Genomic DNA, 6823 nt, shown 5'->3' on the forward strand with positions numbered 1-6823 from the left:
TGTTAGCCCTTCATACTATCGCGCGATGATCGGATCCCTTATGTACCTCACAGCATCAAGGCCAGATATAATGTACCCAACGTGCCTACTTGCCAGATATCAAGTTAATCCGAAGGCCTCACATCTTGCAGCTGTCAAAAGGATTTTTCGTTATTTGAAGGCTTACCCCGACACCGGTCTGTGGTATCCTTGGGATAATAACTTTGACTTGGTCGCATTTAGTGATTCTGATTTTGGCGGATGCAAAATCGACGGCAAATCCACAACGGCTGGATGTCAGTTTTTAGGAAATCGCCTAGTCACATGGCAGTGCAAGAAGCAGACGTGTGTCGCTACGTCAACATGCGAAGCTGAATACATTGCTGCCTCAAGTTGTTGTTCACAAGTTCTCTGGATCCAACAACAATTGCGGGACTACGGTTTTGAATTCCTAACTACTCCTATATACGTTGATAATTCTGCTGCTTTAGATATCACTAAAAATCCTGTGCAGCATTCAAAGACCAAACACATCGAAATCAAATATCACTTCATACGTGATTGCTTTGAGAAAAGGCTAATCGATGTTGTTAAGGTCCACACCGATGACCAACGTGCCGACTTATTTACCAAAGCTTTTGACAAATCTAGATTTGACTTCTTATTATTGGTAAACGGCATTAAGGTCAAGCAAGAGTAAACCAACATCGGAAAATCATTTTTAACCTTAAAATCATTTTTGTAAATATCTTTGTGTGTTTTTAAATTTATCTTAGTTTATTGATTTTAGGGGGAGTAAATTCAAAAAAATCGGAAAATACAAAAACACCGAAAAATTTCAAAAACACAAAAACAATAGAAAAACAAAAATGAGTTTCCTGGCGAGCAAAAGAGAAAATGATAGTACATCAGTGGTCTATCCAAACCTCTTTAAACCTTAAATGCAAAACGATAAGCAGCTCTATATAAGATGTATCGGTAGGCTCACAATCATTTTAAAGTGTGCAGGGTGATATAAATCTTAATCGACTGAAGACCAGGTGGGAACCATTCATTGGCATATGGTCTTAGTACCGAAATTTCGTTTGATAGATTGCCGAGGTTCTGAGATATTCGGTCTTTATGCTGCTTATCATCTGGGTATCATGGTTGTATCTTTTACCGAAAAATAACGGGGACGCAAGTCTAGATCTTCCATGATACTATACATACGTGTACATATTACATACTGCATTCGACCTCAATAAGTGATAAACAATCACATGTCCAAATCAAATAAGTGATAAAATATCACATTTATCCGGGTGTCAAGTTCGTCTCTCTGCTGTACGGAAGTACTGACCTGTTCACGGACTTGCACCTGTGCCCTCATGCATATGAAATTCAAGTTCCTCATCAATAAGTGATTATATCACATAGGACTTGTTTTCAAATCAAAATAAGTGAGTATCTCACAATTTATACGGTCAAACAGATGATAATCGGTATACTCACCGGTAAGATGAACTCTCGTGCATACCTTGATACGGGAATGTGTCGTGATATGGATGAACACCGGTCGGTAAGTATAAATCATACATTAACGTATCCTCTAAACATGATTACATCTGATAAGTTGAGCTTAAGTGGACAACAATACCGATAATTGTTATAGGATGCTTATCTTAATATTAACTAACTGAACAACAAGAGTGTTTTGGCATGACCGTACACTGATATGATTCTCTTACCCTCGAAACTCGCAAAAAGAATGTTTGTATATATTTATTTACTGCTTAACCTTTATTGTTCTTCTTTTAAACAGTTTAGTCGTTTGGTGCATATCAGCACGACATTAGCGGTGATGTCGTTTGATAACACTCAAAGGATTTTAAATTGTTGTCTTTTAATTTCAAAAATTCCAAAAAGATTTTAGGCTTGTTTTAATATAAACTTTATAAAAGCCAAAAAGATTTTCTTTCTACTTTATTTTTGATCGTATGATGTTGGAGCTCGAGTCTTCGTTGCCTGAAACCTGAACGAAAACCGAATTGACTAAATCTTCATAAACGGTCGAAATTTGCAAGTTTTGAAAGTTAAAGACTTAAATTGACAAATTTTTTTTAAAACTTTCAAACTGTCGGACGGTGTTTGATTGTGACATGGTCATACGTGTGTCATTTGTTTATACTATATTCCAAGCAGTTGTTCTCATTACGCGTTTAGATTTCTTGCATGTGCAGATTCTAAAGGCAAGGAGAACATGGTCGATGACAAGCTTTGGATTGAAGACACGACGAGAAGGCGCTCAAAAGATGAAGATTGATGACAGTTCCGCTCAGTGGAGGGAATTGGTGAACATTTGACGACAGTTTCTTTGAAGTGGAAAGAATCTGTTAAGGTTTAGAGATTTTACCAAAGAAATGGGGGGATAAAAATTTTCATTTGTTGAATTTCTTCGGTAAATTTCTAAACGCAATCACAGGTGGTAGAGTTTGTGATTTTCTGGTGAGACAAGGGGGTTCTGCGTGGAATGTTTTGCACAGACACATATTTGAGGATTTTAATTAATTCTCCAGCCAGCGTGAAGGGTTTTGCACGGAAACATACAGGTATCTAAAGTCGACAGTTGTTTCAAAGCGCTGTTTACTGAAGACCTGGGGAATCTTTATGGGAGTTGATAATTCAAGGCTGAAGACCTGCAGGATTCGGTTTTGGGTTTGATGTTTCTTTGGGATTTTACAGGGATCTGGGGGTAACTCAATTCGTTGAGTTTGCAAACGATGTACTTGGTCAAGCTGACTTCCTGGGTACTGATGCTGAAGATCCGTAGTGCATTACGTGGTCGACTTCACAAAGGCGAGACAATGAGATCTGGATGTAGTTCAACTAAGCGTGCCGTTTGGTTGAGCTTGCAAGGGATACACTTGGTCTAGCTGACTTTCCTGAGTGTTGATGCTGAAGATTAAAGTGCATTACTTGGTCGATTCCACAAAGACGGTTTACAGAAGACAGTTCACCAGAAATCTCTATCAATGTAGTATGCTTGAAGATCAAGACTTGATGCAGTTGTTAAAGAATGGAACCCTTATCAAATGCCGGTTGGAGTATTGGAAGATCAGCGGAAGATCGGTCAATTGAGTCCTTTGAGGAAATTGCACAACACTCAACACGGATGCGCGCACTCTGAGGGGGAAATATTTTACAATGAGCATCAAGATACTACTTACCTGGATCATCGGTCAAGGGGGGATTCGTCAACACAGAGAAGATGAATACTTGACTGAAGATTGATTGCAGTTGCATTTTCAGCATTCGACAGCAACGGACAAGGGGGAATTTGTTGATGCAGATTTTGTGTCCGATGCTTGTCGAATAGATTAGTTATTATTTTACGCTGAATTTGTAATAGTTAGTGAGACGGTCTATCGAACGTGTATAGACCCGCTCGTTTGAAGTGGTCAAACGAGAGGGTTATTCGGTTGACCGTGTGTGTTTGCTAGACAAGTTATGGTTGCTTATGTTGGTGTCGAAGGATAGGGCATCGAAGGATTGTTGATATCCTTCGATGAGCTCGAAAGATATCCATCGAAGGTTGAAGATGGACCTCGAAGGATATGATATCCTTCGAGGCATGTGTATATCTTTCGAAAGCTGGATGGTCGACAGATGATCTATCGACCAGTCAGTGTTATCCTTCGACTGTGCAACCTGTGTTTGGTATAAATACCAACACCTTGTCTTGTAAAACACAAGAGTGAGAGCACAAGTGTGTGCTAGAGAGTGAATGGAGGTTTGAGTCCTCACCGGGAGAAATCACCACTTGATTTCTCCCTGGATGTATACTTCTTTGGTATTAGTTCGGTTTCCATGTAATCGGGCCGACTTGTAATGTTTACTACCGGATTAATGCAAAAGTTGTTTGTTTATCATCTCTTTATCTCTTCCATCTATGAACATTATCATGAAAATCACGGATTGGATCCCGAAACACGGACCTACAGTTTGTAAACAATGAATGTAAATAAAAAAAATGATGATGAGAGAGGGTGTCGTGAGTTTGCAATATGTCATAATTGGTATTTAATATTTTCTTGCAATTGAATTAAGTTGAGAAGGTATTAATATAATTATTAGATTGCTTATTTGTTAATGCAGGAAATCAATATGATGGCATTTAAAAGGATGTTTGTGGTGAAGTGATGACGTAGCAACATTGGGAAATCAAGTTATTTGAGTAGAAAGCACAAGGCTAAATCATTGTAAACTCAATGTAATAATATATAATATCTTGGGCCATCAGTTTGCAACAAAGTTATCATACGGCTGGAACTTTATTTCATGGGCTGTGGGCCTGTTTGGGAATCAAAAAGGGAAAACGAGAGGCCATTCGGGGGCAGCCGTCGCACATCGAGCATCAGGGACGAAATTCAACCGTACTCTTCATCTTTCAAGCTAGTTTATGAAGTCTAACCTAATCGGGATGACAACCGAAGCGGCAAGGACTATCATGTGCGGCTAAGCCTCTGGTGACTTCTGCCCGGATGAACGTTTACATGGTTTGATATTATTTTCTGTTTTTCTGATTCTTGTAAACTGGTACAGCTTGACCACTTGTGTTGGATTATTGGTAAACGTTTCTTGTGTTTGAATTATTTGTCGTTTATTAAGCGTATTGGCAACTTCCTTGCTTTGTTAGCGGGTTAGTAAATCGGTGGGTAGTTGATACAAACAAACGGGTTATTAGGTTGCATAGTGAATCTTAAAAACTATCCCTATTAACTAATCAAATTCATTAATTCCGAGGCCATGTCTATGTGGTGTTTTGAATCAGAAAACGGATTTTTATATTAAAACGGGTATTCGAGATTCCGGGTGGAAGTTACTTTTTCTCATCTTGATTACAACTTCTTTAATTAGTTCTTTTAGTTTTTACAATTAAATTCATCAAACCCCCCGAGTTAGATAATTAGTTTTTAGTTATAACCTCTACACTGACCACAAATTCTCCGTGGATACGATACCCTACTTACGCTATCTACGTAGTTTATTTAGGTTTTTGATTGACCCTTACGACAGTCATCAATAATGAACTAAACAAAACATTATATAGGGTCCACATATAACTTGGTCCACATGGCCTAACCCAAGCCCACTAGAAAACTAAGTCCAATAACTATAATTATGTTTGATAAAGACAAGCGTAAACCTACTCAATTATATGGCCTTAGTTAACCCAGACGTGTAAGCTTTAAGTTTTTTCTAAAAAAAAATTCTGGGACCTAATCCTACGAATATTTTAGATATTCGGTAAAAAAACAGGATAGAGTGTTACAAGCGGTATTAGAGCCAGGGACCAGACTGGTGTGCCAGCGAGGACGCTGGGCCCCGTAAGGAGGGTGGATTGTAACATCACACATTGATTGTGAAGGGGAACAAAGACTTCCTTATAAGGGCTTGATACCTTCACCATCATGGATTGATTTTGTTACGTTCAATATGTTCAACCTTTTAAAAAGATCGGGGTCAATTAAATATCTTGTACATTGCGTTCTATATAAAACATAAAAAGATTAGGGAAAATCATCAAAATGAACATTCACTCAACCAAGTTGGCAAAATAAACATGGGTAACGTCTGGCGTGTGGGAGCTTCACAGAAAACAAGGCAATGCGGTGTATGACTCATGGGTCAAACGTCTAAGCTCAAGACGTTTTCTCTTTTACTGGTGATGGTGTAGTTTTTGTGTCCGATGTTGTTCGAATAGATTAGAATACTATGTATGCTGATTATGTAATAGTTAGTGAAATGGTCAAACGAACGTGTATAGACCCACTCGTTTGAAGCGGTCAAACAAGAGGGTTATTTGTTTGACTGTGTATGTTTGCAAGTGAATGTGGTGCAGCTATAAATACCACCCCTTGGTTCATTTGTAAAGTTAGAAGGTTTTAGACTTTGGGGGAGAGATCACCATTTGGTCTCTCCCCGGATGTATGCTCCTTTGGTATGGTTCGGCTAGCTTGTAATTGGGCCGGTTTGTAATGTTATGCTACCGAATTTATACTAGAGAGTTATTTTATCCGTCTCTAATCTCTCCCGTCTTGAACATAATCACACACTAATCACGGGTCACGGTCCAAATCTTGAACCTATAATTGGTATCAGAGCCATGGTACCCGACTTAGTGAATCTAACCATTTGCTAAGTCACATGTGCTCTAGATCAGTGATTTTTGTGGTTTTTGTTCAATATGTAAAAGTGGGTAAACATGAAGAAAACCCAGATATGGACCCGAATGAATGGCTCTGAGATGAAACGGATCATACCAGAGGGTTGGGTTTTCTGTTTCACACCTAGAATATCAAGTTTTTCATCATCTTTAAACATTTTGAGGTATTATTTCGTCAGATCTGCAGTTGTTCTTCGCTGTGTTCTTGAAGGGGGTGTGGCGGCTGTTAAGACAAGAATAGGGTTTCTTAACATCAAGACCCACGAAGAATCCCATTCACAAAAACCCCCTCTGCGAATAACCCACTGCAAAGAATCCCACTTATGAAAAACCCCCCTCTGTGAAGAACATTCTTCGTGAATTATATTCAGTGAATTGCTTCTGCCGAAAAAAAAAACATGTCTCACGAAGAACTCTCTCTGCCGAAGAATCATTTCCCGAAGAACCATGTGTGCCGAAGAACCCCCTGACAAAGAACCCTTTGGCGAAGAACCTTCATCGTACGTCCTGGTTCTTCGTGGCTAATGAATGTGGATGCCGACGGCGGTTCACCAATGAGTGGTGGCTGCTATGGTGGTTGTCATTGTTGCCGTAATGGATGTTTCCAATGGAGTTGTAATGGTATATTGTAACAGG

Source organism: Helianthus annuus, chromosome 16 (genome assembly GCF_002127325.2).
Source record: "Helianthus annuus cultivar XRQ/B chromosome 16, HanXRQr2.0-SUNRISE, whole genome shotgun sequence".
NCBI lineage: Eukaryota > Viridiplantae > Streptophyta > Magnoliopsida > Asterales > Asteraceae > Helianthus > Helianthus annuus.